The sequence below is a fragment of the Suricata suricatta genome, chromosome 5 (assembly GCF_006229205.1).
Source record: "Suricata suricatta isolate VVHF042 chromosome 5, meerkat_22Aug2017_6uvM2_HiC, whole genome shotgun sequence".
NCBI lineage: Eukaryota > Metazoa > Chordata > Mammalia > Carnivora > Herpestidae > Suricata > Suricata suricatta.
Genome location: NC_043704.1, coordinates 9,287,334 through 9,302,305, shown reverse-complemented (window position 1 = coordinate 9,302,305; position 14,972 = coordinate 9,287,334). Strand labels below are relative to the sequence as shown.

The following is a 14,972-nucleotide window of genomic DNA, read 5'->3' as shown; positions in this document are numbered from 1 at the left end:
TATATATATATATATATATATACATACAGAAACATGAAGCCTCGGGGCACCTGGGGGGCTCAGGTGGCTGAGCATCGACTTCAGCTCTGTGCTGACAGCTCAGAGCCCGGAGTCTGTTTCAGATTCTGTGTCTCCCTCTCTCTCTGCCCCTCCCTCGCTCACACTCTGTCTGTCTCTCTCTTTCTCTCAAAAATAAGTAAAAGTAAAAAAATAAATAAAACATAAAGCCTCTGCCGTAACCAGCCCCAAACAGCCAGGACTTGGTCAATGACTCCCAGCTTCCCTCGATTTTGCCTCTGTTTCTAACTCAGCCAACCTGAGAAACCAATCACACGGGATGGCCCCCTTCTGGTAGCTTCCACACGCCCGCACCCTCCGACCGCGGCCCACACGCAGCCTTCCCTCTGGTCCACTGTAAAGCCTTCCCACTCCCTGCTCTGCTTGCTTTTGAGTCTCTGCCAGGGCAAATGTCACGGGCTGTGTCCCCCAGAAATCCGTGTGTCGAAGTCCTGATCCTCCCGATCTCAGAAGAGGACCTTATTTGGAAATAAAATCACTGCAGATGTAATTAGTTACGATGAGGTCACACTGGAGTGGAGGGGGCCCCTAATCCAATAGGACTGGTATCCTTGTAAAAGGGGCACATTTGGGCCCAGATGAGAATGCCGTGTGGACGTGGAGACTGAGGCCGAGGTGAGGCATTTACCAGCCAGGGAGCAGCCAAGCCCGAGCGCCACCAGGCACCAGGAGACAGGTCCGGAACAGCTTCTCCCTGGCACCTTCAGACACCACGATCTCAGATGCCTGCCTTCTAGAACCTTGCCAATGTAAATTCCGACTGCCTAAGGCACTGGGTTTGTGCAACCAGGCTCTTTGTCAGAAGTCCAGAGACATGAGGCTGCTGGAAGCACTTTCTCAGGCTGTGGGTTCGGGGCTTTGACCTGGGCTGTGTGAGGCCTGACAGGCTCTGGACTGATCCTCGGGTGGGCCTCAGTGCTAGTCTGCCGTCCCTTCTTGTTACCTATGGACTTCCCATGAGGCGGTGGGGGCCTGGGCCCGGCTCAGGGAGGTGGTGGGCAGACCGTTGAGCAGGCCTCTCCCGACCCCCAGACCCCAGGTGTTCCCAAGGTAGCTGTACCCCTCAAATCCCTATCATGCAAAGCATTGAGGGGTCATCCAAAGGTGTCTCTTAGGCCTCCCGTGTGCTTGTAGACTGAGCTCCGCAGCCTCACGCAGGGGCTGAGTGGAAACAAGTTATTTTGAGATCAGCACACGCTGTACAGATAACAGTAATAGTATTTTGTTGCTGAAGTAGTGTGAGAAATGTTCGGGTGGGGGACAAGAATGCAGATGAGTTTAAAAATAGAAGGCTGTAATTAGCCAAGCATGGATTTGTTCTCGAAGGCATCAATTACTACGGCAACCACACATCCCGGATTTTCCAGGACAGTCTCCATTCGGTGGGACCTGATTCTTTTCAGGGAAGGCGATCCATTGAACACCCAAGTGCAATGACATGTTATGGAATTACACGGCACTCCACGTGAATTCATTCACGGAGGCCAAATAAACGTTTGATCACATCAGGACTTCTTTTCTTTCTTTTTTTGCTATGAAAATCTAGTCGCTGAGTCTGGCCATGGTCTCTTCTTCCTCCAGGCTAAGAGCTGGTTCTGAGGCTAAGAATTCAGGCCGGTTGTGGGTATTGGAAGTGGGGAACCTTGAGAAACCGTGAAGGAGAGAGCAGTCTAAGTCTTCTTGGCTGGAGACCTTGACATTTTTTTTTTACTGGCTGTGAATCCAAGGGACCAGTGTTCAAGGCCTTGCTGTATTCCATGAACACAGCGCCCCGTGGAATGCCAGAGTGGTTCTGCAGGGGACACGCATGTGAACGGTTGTGGAGGGTCTGTGCTTACCCACGAAGTGACCGGTGTGTGCCAAATGGGGTGTGCGTGAAATCATCCCTGCAGAGCCTGGAGCCCAGAGCTTGGGGCCAGAGAGACCAGAGCGCCTGGGGACACGTGTGTGGGTGGCGAGGTGTGTACGTGGGGAAGAAGCCAGCTTTCTGTTTCATGCCTCGGTTCCCAGGGGAGGGAAGGGTGGTGTTGGAGAGAGATGGAGGCCGGCAGAGGTCCAGGAGGCGAGGCCACTGGGGGTGAGGGTGGGGAGGAATGCTCCTGTTAGCACCAGAAGCCTACATTTTGGAAACTTGCATGTTCATTGCTATTTGCATTTTTACATATGGATTCCCCTAGTTTTCCACAGTGTTTTATTAACATTCTTTTGCAAATATCAGCTACTTTTGGTGATATTCAGGAGATAAAGGGAAAGAGACTTTGATCTAGGATTGGAACTTTGGTGGGCATAATGGATATCAGAGTTAAAAAAACAAACAAACCCATAACTCCCAGGGGAAGGCAGATCTTGGAGGGAGTAGCCTGGGAGTCCTGGACATAAATTGAAAAACATGCCCCTCTCTACAGGCATCTCTGTAGACCTCTTCTCTGCTTCAATTGCAGGTGGGGTTTGCACTTTGGTTTTAACAGGAAGGTGGTCCGTGTTCTTTACAGCTGACTATGGCAGCCTTAGAGGTGGCATCTCAAAAAACATATCCCCAACACTAGGCTTAGGTGGTAAAACAGATTTCGAGGCGTGCTTTGGGGACCACCAGCATCTGGAGCTCTGGGGCCGGGGGAGGGGAGGGTCCTGAAGGTGGCAGATTGCCAGCTTCCTCTTCAGACTGACTGAATCTGGAGCTCTGGGTCTTGGGACCTAGGGATCTGCATTTTCAATACATACCTGCTTGATTTTTCAGCACGATGGAATTTAGGAGCCACTGCCGCTAACACTCTGAAAGTCAACTTGGACTCTCATCCCTGTCTTTTCTCCACAGTCCCTACAAAAAAGGAGGGTCACTTCAGGGCTCCAAAGCCACATGCCTGAATTCCTCCTGCTGAGTGGCGTGGGCATGTGTGTCCTTTACAAGGCTAACTCCCTGCCAAAAGATAGCCACAGGTGGACGTGCCCTCAGTGAGACTCAGAAGACGTGTACTATTTCCAAAGATAGCAACACCAAACCCATGCTAATGACTGTCTGTCTCCAGGAGTGAGGCCGCACAGCCTTATATAGCGAGCGGGGGCTCCAGGAAGCATCTGCGGAGAACAGCGTGTTCAGCGAGCTCCTGAACGTGCCACGCTCTCAGGGCCCCGACATGTAAGGTCACCATGTGTCTGCGTCTGTCTTCGGAGGCCTCCCAGCCGGGGCGGCATGCGGCCTATAAGGGCCTGTGGTGAGCACAGTTGGGCAGCTGGGCTGTAACTTCTGCAAATGGGAGCAAACCTCTGGAATGGTTTCTTGTGGCAACGGGGCTGTCATCAGTGTTACTGACAGATGCGAAGGCACCTCATCTGGTTCTGGGGGGCCCGAGGTGCCATGGTAGGTAAGTTGAGGCAGACCCCCAGCAGCTAGCTGCCATGCCCGCTGGCTTGAATGTCATTTTCTCCGTCATTTCTTGGTTCCACCGTCTGAAACGGCACACCAGCTTCCCTTGCCTACTTTCACAGCACTCCACGCCCTCTGGCATGGACGCAGGTGTTCACCGGCAAGTCCCTTCTGGAATGTGAGCCCCAGGGAGGCTCATCACAGGATTCCCAGGGCCTGGAGCGTTTAGTCAAGTGGATTCGCGGTAGATGGTATCTCAGAGGAAGAGCCATGGGCTCATGCTGGGATCTGCTCACCAGAGGTCACTGCTCTAAACGGGCCTGACATGTCAGCGTCCCCAGCATGCCCAGCTGCACACGACAGCCTGCGGATCTGAAGCTGTGGGTTGTATGCTTCCTCTATACCTGGTCCTCGGCGTGAGTCCCTTCCACGTGGAGCCTTCCACTCGTCTCCAGTGTCCCCAACACACGATTCTCACTTCCTTCTCCTGGCTTTTGTCTTCTTGTACCTACACCCCTCCACCTCCCCTCCCCCCATCAAAGGCCCTCCAACTCTTCCAGGGCAGCTAGAGACGGTCCTTCTGATGACCAGCCCAACTTTGCTGACTCCCAGCACTCACTGGCCTTGGGGCCGGCCGCCCAGGGCGTGCTGCTGCCTGGCTCAGGCTCTTCCGAGGTCGGGGGCAAGTGGGGCTGACGGGCCCCCGAGTGCTGGGGCCTGGGGATCTTCTGATGTCCCTCATAATGTCTTGTGTGTGTTGGGGGGACACACGGAAGGTGCACATGGAACTCTCTCGTTTAATTGTTCAGGCTCCATCGCTATGGGGACCAGGGACAAAAGTTTGCTCACGTCTTCCTCTCTCTGGGTCACTGCTGTGTGAGGATCCCTTGTTAAAGTTGTACAGGTTTTACCAAAGTGTCAGAAACATACAGTGGAAGGGTGACAGGTGTCATCCCTCTCCCTGCATGGTCACACTTCCCTGGACACTCTTCCAACCCTCCTTGCTCTTCCTTCTAGGCTTTTCTTCCTGCATTAGTTTCCCATGCCTGCTTTTTTTTTTTTTAATGCTTATTCATATTTTGAGAGACAGAGCACGAGCAGGGGAGAGACAGAGAATCCAAAGCAGGTTCCAGGTCCTGAGCTGTCAGCACATAGCCTGATGTGGGGCTTGAAATCACGAACCATGAGATCATGACTCTTAACTGAACTGAGCCACCCAGGTGCCCCCATAATGTGACTGCTTTTAAACTTACCACAAACTTAGTGGCTTAAAACAACACAGCTTTATTGTCCTATAGTTCTGGAGGTCAGAAGTCTGAAATGGGTGTCACTGGGCTAATGTCAAGGTGTTGGTGGGGGTAGTTCCTTCCAGAAGCTCCAGGAGAGAATCTGTGTCCTTACTTTTCCAGCTTCTAGAGGCCACCTGTGTTCCATGGCCTGTGGCCCTTCCTCCATCAGGCACATCCCTTGGATGTCTGGTTCCATGGCTCTTCTTCTCTGACCCTCCTGCTGCCTTTCCATATCTTTCAAAGACCCTCTGATTACACTGGGTTCACTGAATGATCTGGGGTCATCTCCCCACCTCAAAGTCCTTGACTTCATCACATCTGCTAAGTCCCTTTTGTCATGTAAGGTTCCAGGGATTAGGACCTGGAGACCATGACTCTGCCAACCACACCCTCCATATGAGCTTAAACTGTTATTTCCGGAGACCCCTCTTTTTCACGCGATCTGCTGATTTTTCTATTACGAGAATAGAATTTCTATTTACCCCACCTGCCCGCCCTCGCCTCCCCCGGTATACTCCCAGTATATGACAGTGGAGTAATTGTTCCCTGCAGAGCCAACTCAGCTACTGAGATTTCATTCCCTTTCTTGGAGAACATTTTCTCCCCAGACTTCTAGTTGCCTTTATCTCTGTCCTGCAATTTATTCCCATGTTTCTTCCGGAACCTTGCCTCCTCCAAGAGCCCCTGGACTTCCGTGAGGGCCAGGCTGTGGTCTGGGCACCTCACAGCAAGGTGGTTGGGTTTCAAGGTAGAGAGAGAGAGAGAGAGAGAGAGAGAGAGAGAGAGGCAGAGAAGGGGAAGGGAGAGATATGGAGAGAGAGAAAAGAGATGTGTGGGGGACGTCATGGACAGAGGACAAACTCCAGAACACTGAGCACACTGGTCGCGCTCCTACTGCCTTTGTGGCCTGGTCTCGGGAGCGGGCAGTGTTGCTTCTGATGCATTCTAGACATCAAATTCTATGCACAAAGGCCCCTGAGTTTCAAGGGGAGGCGGGCAGAGACACTGGCCCCCAAAGGGAGTATGGCAACATCTGGGCAGAACATGTGGGGACAGAAGTATTACAGTCATCAATTTTGGAAAATACTAATCTATGGTACAGCGTAACACAATTGTGTCCTCAAACAAGAAATCTGCTCTCTAACAGACCAGTGCTAGCTGAATAAAAAAGTTATTTTTCTACTCCCTGCCGCTCGCTTGTCGCTGTGTGCCCAGTTACAGCGTGTGCTTCCCACTGTCCGCGGACGACACCAGCACGAGCCTCTAGGAGACCTTGTCTCTCTGTTAGTCCCCTTCCTGCTGTCTTCATTTTATACGGGCTTCGCTGCTTTCTTTGCTTACTGTTAGAAAAACTGCTTTAACAATAATCTTTTCCTTCTAAGGATACATCCAGAAGTGGTGGCCCTTTCTAAATCTCCTTTAGTAGTTTGCTTTAATCATCTGAGAAAATATAAAGCACTCTTGACAGATTTTTGTTTCATGAGAAAGCTAGGGGGTCAATAGCCATACAGACTATAACCACTCCCCGTCACCCCCGTGGGGATTGTTTTTGTTTCAAAACCCACTGCTTTGAAAATCAGTAACTCTGTGCAACACAACTACAGTACAATGCATAGCATTTGCACCAGTTGATCCAAATCAACATCAAATACAGGCCTCAGATTATTTAGACAAAACACAAACTTAAAAAATTATGTGGTTCTCTTCACAGTACCTGCAATATTACGTGTCATGTGATGGCCAGCAGTGGCCGCGAACAAGCCAGGGTGCACAGCCCTCTGTGATTATGTATTTTGAGTGCCCCTGTGGTCACAAAAAGAAACCCTATCTCTTTGAGGCCTACAGAGAGAAGGGCTGCTCAGACATCTATGACACCTGTCTTTCATCTCAGCTCCTGATCACAAAGAAAACTGTATTTGGCGTTCAGGAAGCCTCAGCCTCAGCCTCAGCCTCCAAGTGTGCTCTGCACTCCTGACCATCCTGTACAGTGGTCCATGTCATGCACTGAGCAACTTCAGGGACACCATTCTCACTGAGGTCTTCCTAGTTTTTCTTTTCCTGGCAGGCAGCAATAATGTATCTTGAGAAAGGGATGCCTTTTCCTAATTCCTGTAGAGATGCATGCTACCTGGGAGGGGAAAGAACACTGTGACTAGAATCACCCTTCACCAGATTAATAATGTTTGATGCTTATGTCACCTTGGGGTTCTTAATCTCTTCTGTAGTGCCATACACAGTCGATTTATTGACTTGTTTTCCTTCTTTTGACTTACTGGCCCTTTCTCATTGTTTTCTGAACAGGGCTTTGCTTTGCTTCCTGGAATGGGAAAAAGAAAACGGTTCTGATTTCTGCGGCTCCACGGGAAGTTTGGGTTGCAGGCAGCCTTGGGATTCGTATCCCCAGAATGTGGCCTCAGGTGGCTGTGAGGACTGAGTAGGCTCATCTGGTCTCAGACCCCCCCCCCCCCCACCAGAAGGCAGAAGAGCACCCTCCTCAGGCTTGGGGAGTATGGAGAAGGACACACCAGGTCTTACCACTTTCTGAGGGATTTGCACCAAGGGGGGGAGATCCCTCTTAGATTCTCTCTAGAGTCCCTCCGGGGAGGGGGGCCCTTCCCCCTTGTTTGTGTTCTCTCTTCCCTCTTCCTAGGAACCTAGTGCTTTGATTTACCTCCTCTCCTATCAGAAATTCAGGGGTTTAATACATTTCACTTGTCAATGAATCTAGAGCGGATGATTCTTAATCTCCGAGAACTGCTAATGGTAGAATTTCGGGCATTTCCAAGGAATGTTTTCTTCTAATGACTATTTTTGAGAGTGGGGAATGGGGAGTGGCAGAGAGGGAGGGAGGGAGACCCAGAACTTGAAGCACAGGCTCCAGGCTCTGAGCTGTCAGCAGAGAGCCTGATGCGGAGCTAGAACTCCCAAACTGTCAGATCATGATCTGACACGAAGTTGGATACCTAACCGATCGAGTCCCCCCAGGTGCGATCTAGGGGATGATTGAAATGGTGGTGGCGGCGGGCTCTCACTCACCTGCAGGTGGCTGAAGCAGATTAGTTTGGCTCCATCGCGGTATCATGTTGGGCCTGAGACCAACGTTCATTTGATATGAATGAATAGAAACGGGACAATTTTAATATCTCTTTAGGAGTTCCCTCGGAGAAGTGGATCTGAGGAAGCCCATCTCCCCCCCCCCCCCCCCACTCCTGGCAGTGCTGTGGTTAAGAAGTGGCCCTGTGATAGCCAGGCCACTGTCACTACAGCTGGGGTCCACGCCAGCTTGGCACTGGGCTGTGAGGACTGGAACCAGGTGCAGTCTGGGAGGCTGGAAGCTCGCAAGGGGCTCGGGCGGGTACTGGTGCCGGGCTGTCTTCTCCTGGACAGCTGAGGTTGGGCTCAGCAGCTGGCGCCTCAGGGACAGAGGATCATGTGTACAGCCCGTTCCCTGACCAGTGCGTGGGGGCATTTAGCCAAACCTTCCCCCTCTTCCCCCAGACCTCAGGGTTGTGAGGCTGGTCATTCAAGGAGCAGTGGAGGGGGTTCTGGTTGGAGATGCCGAGATGCAAAGCCTGGCTTTGTGCAACTCTGGACAAGTTCCTCAAACCTGTTGGCACTTCGATTTCCTCCTCTCTAAAATGGGAAGGGCAGAGCGCGCCCAGCAGGGTGGTTCAAGGATCGGTGAATCCTTCCGGGGAGAAGCTTGAGCACCGTGCCAGGCGCAAACACGAGCTGCGCTCATACATCTTCTCAGAGGAGATCGACCCCGGATTTCCTGCTGGAATGTTCTCCCGTGCCTCAGATTTTCAGTGGGTGCAATGGCGACAAAGACTGTGACAAGCAGGGAAATCATGCGACCCCAGGTGCCCACCGACGCCTGCTAACCGGGTCGCCGCTTCCGGCCCGGGAAGGGCACATTCAGGGCCTCGGGGTCCCGGGGCCTGGCTGGAGGCGGCAAGAAGCAGCCGAGGCAGCCCCGACGAGCCCTGCAGTCCTGGGGGGGGGGGGGTTCCTCCAGCACTTGTCCGGGAGCCAACACACTTTACGGCTCCCGGTTCAACGGCGCGGTGCCAGCCGGCGTCAGACCAACAGGAGGACAGGACGTCTGGGTTGCTCTCGCGAGAAGATCCTCGCGGGCGTGGCGCCAGAGGCCTTTCGCCGCGTTGGGCGGGGCTGCGAGGCGGAAGGCAGAAGAAACACAGGAGACCGCGACCACATGACAGAGCTTCGTGACACGGATTGGCCGGTAGCTCCCAGGCCACGCCCCGAGGGCCGGAACTTTGCTACGGGGAGGAAGGGGCCCTGCTGGCGGAGAGGCGTCCTCGCGCGCCCTCGGGTCGAGCTGCGTTAGGCGTCTCGCGAGCCGTTTTGCAGTTGGTCTCTGAGTGGCTAGGTATACGGCTGCCTTTACTGTGCCGAGATTCGTGTCCTCCGGGACTCTGTTCCTTGGTCCCCAGCAACGTGCAGGGTAGCTCCCCCGAGTGGGGCTTTCCAGAGAAGGATCCAGGGCCGCAGAGGTGCTCTGGGCACGCAAGCCCGCCATGCGGCGTCACAGTTGTCCCCGCTGTCGTGGTGCTTGAGGGAGGTTGTCCCCGCCCCGAGGGCACCCTCCCAGGAAAATCCTTGCAGAGGCCATTCTGTCCTCACCGCGGTCCCCGAACCCAGCCGGAGTTGCCTTCCACTCTGGTTCCCCCCGGGAAACCCGCATCGACCCTCAAGACCCCTCCCCGCTCCTGGCTCCGCCTCCGGGTTCCCCAAGGTGGCTCTGCAGTGAAACCTATGCGGTGACTTACAGTTGCAGACATTTCTCTTCTTCCTGGCAGGAGGTGGCAGACTGCTGCCGGCCTCATTCCTGCGTCTGCCAAAACACAGATGTAACTTCTGAGTGAATTCACAGCAGAACCTGCTCAGGATTCCCAGAAGCCCGGCTTGAGTGGACCACGGGTGTCCCTCCTCCACGTCTTCCTCCAGCTCTTTGTAGCTCCAAGCATGATGTGAACCACCTATCAAGGAGAGCCGGAGAGCCCCGCGGGGCTCCCAGTCTAGAAGGGGAGAGAGAACAGGTCCTTGTTAAACAATTACAGTGCAGTATGTCACGGCTCCCGTAGCCAAGCAGCCGTGGTTAGGCATTTATTCGTTAAATACAATGACCTTATGAGTTGGATGTTTTCTCCATTTCACGGAGGACTCTGAGACTCAAGAAGTTGTGAATTATCCAGGGTCACACAGCCAGTATGATTGGCAGAGAATTCAAACCCAGATCACTCTGACCCCAGAGTTCAGGGTCTTCTCAGTCCATCCTTTCCACTCACCGCCAGTTAGCAAGGTAAGATGCTGGGGGCGGGGGGTGCGCAAGCTATTGACTTTGCTCACACAAGTCCAAGACCACCTTTATGGTTTCATTTGAACTGGTCTTTTAGACCAAGTAGCCTTGAGGGATGTGGAGGAGAGGGAACGTATTTCACACAAAAGGAACAGTGCACAGCACTCAGTATAAAAGAACAAGGATTCTTCTAGTGGCCTTTGAACCACACGTGTTGTTCCAATGCCCTTCCCATGTTTCACATTCAGAGCCACTGCTGGGCATCACCTGGTTGTCGTGTGAGTGCTTGAGCTCAGACTTTCCCAGGTTCAATGCTTCCCCTTCTCTGCCACATCTGGCTAGTCTTCTGAGTGGCTCTCTCTGGTCAATGACTTCCCTGCACCCCGACATTCTTGTAGGAACCCAGGCTTCCAAGACCAGATTATATCTCAAGCTTCCTTCTCACATCCACAGATTTGCCAAATTCTAGTGAGTTCCCACTGCCTGGAGATAGCTCGCTTAGCGTGGTAGCTAGCAAACTGATTCTCCTGTTTACGTGCACCCTTACAGCCTGGCTGGGTGTACCACTGACTAATCAGATCCACTCATTTCATCTGGCGGAACCTTTAGGGGTTGCTGGGTGTTTGTACCACGTGCATCCTGAATGCTAATGCTCGTGTCCTTTTGCCCCGCGCTCTGAGCGTGGCCTGGGCTTGAAAGACCAACGCCAGGGGGACACCTGGATTTCCAGCTCGCTCAGGGCGCGGCTTGAGACCTCTGCCTCTAGTCTCTCTCCTTTTTGATCCATCTTCAACTCACATAAAAGACAAATTTTCCTCCAGTAAACATGTATTTTACCTGTATTGGCATAATTAATATATAAAAAAGCACTTTCCTTTTTAATTTTTTATTTTTAAATTTTTTTTTCCGGAGTAGAATTTAGTGATTCATCACTTGTATATAACACCCAGTACTCTCCTGAATGCCCATCACCCATTTAGCCCATCCCCCCACTCACCTCCCCTCCAGCAACCCTCAGTTTGTTCTCTGTATTGAAGAGTCTCTTATGGTTTGCTGCCCTCCGTTTTAATCTTATTTTTCCTTCGCTTCCCCTATGTTCATCTGTTTTGTTTCTCAAATTCCACATATGAGTGAAATCATATGATACTTATCATTCTCTGACTGACTTATTTTGCTCAGCATAATACACTCTAGTCCATCCATGTTGTTGCAAATGGTCAAGAGTTCATTCTTTTTGATCACGGAGTAATATTGCATTGTATGTATATATATACCCCATCTTCTTTATTCATTTGTCAGTCGATGGACATTTGGGCTCTTTCCATAATTTGGCTGTTGTTGAGAGCGCTGCTGTAAACATTGGGGTGCATGTGCCCCTGCAAATCAGCGTTTTTGTATCCTTTGCATAAATACCTAGTAGTGCAATTACTGGGTCGCAAGGTAGTTCTATAAAAATGCACTCTTTTCCATGTATAGTTTGATGACTTAAAAAAACTTACTATCCACATTGTAGTCATCACTACCCACACTGACATACAGAATATTTCCACTCCCATCCCAAAAGTCCCTAGTGTCTCTTCCCAACTGCTTTTCACCACATCATGGACCTTTGTAATTGATTTGATTTTTATCACTACAGGTTAATTTCCCATAAATATCATCCAGTAGTACAGCTGACCTTGAACAACATGAGTTTGATCTGCAGGCATCCACTTATATGTGGATTTTTTACAGTACTGTAAATGTATTTTCTCAATAACATTTTCTTTTCTCTAGCTTACTTTATTATAAGAATATGGCATATAATACACATAACAGTACAAAATATGTGTTAACCAACTACTTATGTTACTAGTAAGGATGATCAACAGTAGGCTATTAGTCGTTAAGTTTTGTGGGAGTCAGAATTTATACGTAGCTTTTTGACTTTGTAGGGGGTTTAGTGCCTCTAACCTCCATTGTTTGAGGGCCAGCTGTAGTCTGTGCCTGACTTCCTCCACTCAGCATGTCTGTCAATTTCCTCTATGTATCAGAACTAGTTTTTGCTACGTGGTATCACACTGTTTAAATACACTAAAATCTGTTTATCCATTCACCTATTGATGAACATTTGAATTGTTTCCAATTCTTGGCTATTATGAATAAGTCTACTAGCAACATATGAGGATGAATCTTTTTGTAAGAGTATTTTCATTTTGTTTGGGTAAATACCTAGAAGTGGGACATCTGGGTCATATAGTAAGTGTAAATGCAAGTTCACAAGAAACTGTCAAACTTTTCCAAGTGGTTGTTCCATTTTACACTAAAAAAATGTTTTTAATGCTTATTCATTTTTGAGAGACAGAGAGAGACAGAGCGTGAGTGGGGCAGGGACAGAGAGAGAGGGAGACACAGAATCCGAACAAGGCTCCAGGCTCCGAGCTGTTAGCATGGAGCCAAACGCAGGGCTCAGACTCACAAACTGCGAGATCATGACCTGAGCCGAGGTCGGACGCTCAACCAACTGAGCCACCCAGGCGTCCCCATTTGACATTTTTACCAGCTGTGGATGAGAGTTACAGTTTCTGATAATGTCACCAACACTTGGTAATGTCGGGGTTTTAACTTCTACTGGTCTAACGGGTATGTTGTGGTATCTCAACGTGGCATAATTTGCTGTGATTTGTGATTGTGAAGGTCACATTGTTGAGCATCTGGCTTTTGTTTGCTTCCTTTGAATAGCACAGATCTTTATTCTGGCAAGCGGTTAATCTGCTTGTAGTTTGCCTAGATTTTTTTCAATCCCTGTTCGTAATCTTTGTTGCAGCAGGTCTAGTGGCCTTTACTCTAGCCACTTACTACTAGCCACTGTTCTCAGGCACGGGCTTTCATGAGCCCGTGGGTGGACGGCCAGAACTGCAAGGTGGCCACGTTGTGTGTACCACAGAGTGTCCTCACGGATGAGTGTGCTGGTGCTGGGTCAGCCTCCCTCAGTCCTTACTTGCCTCTGGACTGGCAGTCAGAGCCCTGACAAAGTCTCGCCTGGCGGGTTGAATGCACACAGGGTGGGATTTAACTTGTTTTAAGTACAGGAATGGAAAGGATACTCTTGTACTTCCAAATTTGTGGATTTAGAGTTCTCGTCACAGAGAGATTTGATTTCCCTTTCTGGTTTTATTAGTCAGGGTCTAAAAAGGAAACAGAAATCAAAGCAGGTTTTTTTTTTTAGTAGAATTTAATATAAAGATCAGTCAACGAGGTGTTAAGTTATTTATTAACTAGGCGATTGAAAGGTTAAACTCCATATTGTGGAGGAAGCCAGTGCAGGAGGCTGTTTCTCTTCCGTTGGGGGTACAAAGTGAGGAAATTGGAATTAAAATTTAGGAGATGGGTGAACGACTAAGGTTCTAAGACTCTATGGAGGAGGTCCTGAAGTCTGGGCTGATGGACGCCTGTCACAGGGTGTGCCGTGAGGCTGGTGTTGCTGGTGGAAAGCTCCAGAACTGGGTCCAAAGGGAAGCAACAACAGCCTTTCCCAGGACGCCGAAGGGCTGATGGTGTGAGGCTGTGGGCACAGGCAGCAGACAGATATTCTGGTTGGCAGGTATCAGTAACGGTTTGAGGCGGAAAGGAAGAAGGTCATTGAGACAGAGCAAGCACCTGTGTGGGGACAGCCCAGGACTGACACGCAGGGAGGTTCTGAACCTCAGTGCACTGGGCCCTTAGCTGCCAACGTGCCTTCTCTGCTGGGCTCCGTGGTGCCCGGGCCAGAGGTCTGTGAACCACCTTCCTGCTCTACCAGCCGCTCCCTGTGCTGACGAAGGGGGCAAAGGGAGCACAGGAGGGAGACCGCAGGGCTGCAGGGGGAGGTGGGGAAGGGCTGTTTCCTGTCTGCTTCCTGCTAGAGAGATTATGACCTGAGCTGAAGTTGGATGCTTCACCGACTGAGCCACCCATGCTGTGGGGTCTGAATAAAGGTCCAGGGAGTAGGAAAGGAGGCAAGGCTTGTGGCAAAGAGGGACTCGGGGACCCCCCCTGGGGCTAAACTCCTAAGACTGATGGGTGAACACCATCCAAATCACTTTGGTTTTGCTGAGAAGAGACACCTGACATTCATGAACTGTTTTCTTTGATGAATGTTTTAAAAAACCCACTCTAGTCTTTTGTAATCTTTCTTCTCTGTCATCTGTCAGTGTAGAGGCAGCAAGCCCAGCGGAAGCTTTGGGGTGCAGAGGGCACGAATGGAGGTCTATGAGCCATGTTTGGTGTATTTGTTAATAGCATGGGCACCAGACTGAAAATCCCAGCACTCACCTCTCCAACTCATTAAACCTCTCTGTGCCTCAGTTTGCTCATCTGTAAAATGGAAGTATAACAGTGCCCACCTGGGTGGACTGTCGTGAGGGCTGGAGAGTTAACCTTTGTAAAGTGCCCAGAAGCTGCTACATAGCCTCACTTCGCATGGCCTGGCTTCCCTTGTGTGATTGTTGGTAAGCTCACTTAGATACCCTTACACTGGGAAACGACCCCACACCTTCTGGTTCCCAGGTGTAGGGTATAGTTACAAACTTTTCCTGCGGCCAGGGGCTCCTGTCAGAGGTATCAGACTGCGTGGTGGACACTGGTCACTGCTGTGGGGCGCAGGTGATGGGTGGGTGTGTCCTGGGTGTTGGCTGGACGACTCTGACCTTGGCTCGCAGTTACCCCGAGGCAGAGCTCAGCAGTTCAGTGTGTCCCAGAGTTAAATCCCGATGCTGGAACAGATCAATAGGATACGGAATACTTAGCTCTTGTTTTTTGTGAAATTGCAAACTCTAAAGCAAAACTGCCCCCAAACTGGCTTCTGGTCCTGGTCCAGGTCCTTCTCCCAGACTGGAATCTGCCGCTGCCCTCTGCCTGCCTCCCTCCTGAGCAGGTCCCGAGTGCCCCACATCCCACA

General features: G+C 50.8%; 1 long non-coding RNA gene across 3 annotated transcripts in view; it reads right to left on the bottom strand.

Annotated features, from left to right (window-relative positions):
- LOC115291484 overlaps nucleotides 1-9,809 on the bottom strand; it is an 18,221-nt gene extending 8,412 nt beyond the window's left edge. Inside the window, exons 1-3 of one of the 3 annotated variants that reach the window (XR_003908479.1) lie at nucleotides 9,525-9,809; nucleotides 7,768-7,820; nucleotides 6,931-7,048 (exon numbers count right to left, since the gene is read on the bottom strand). This is a non-coding gene — a long non-coding RNA (uncharacterized LOC115291484). Of the gene's footprint in view, nucleotides 1-4,702; nucleotides 7,049-7,767 lie in introns of those variants that run through there. The other 2 variants (XR_003908477.1, XR_003908478.1) reach the window with 2 other exon arrangements.
- Between the last annotated feature and the right edge of the window lie 5,163 nt (nucleotides 9,810-14,972).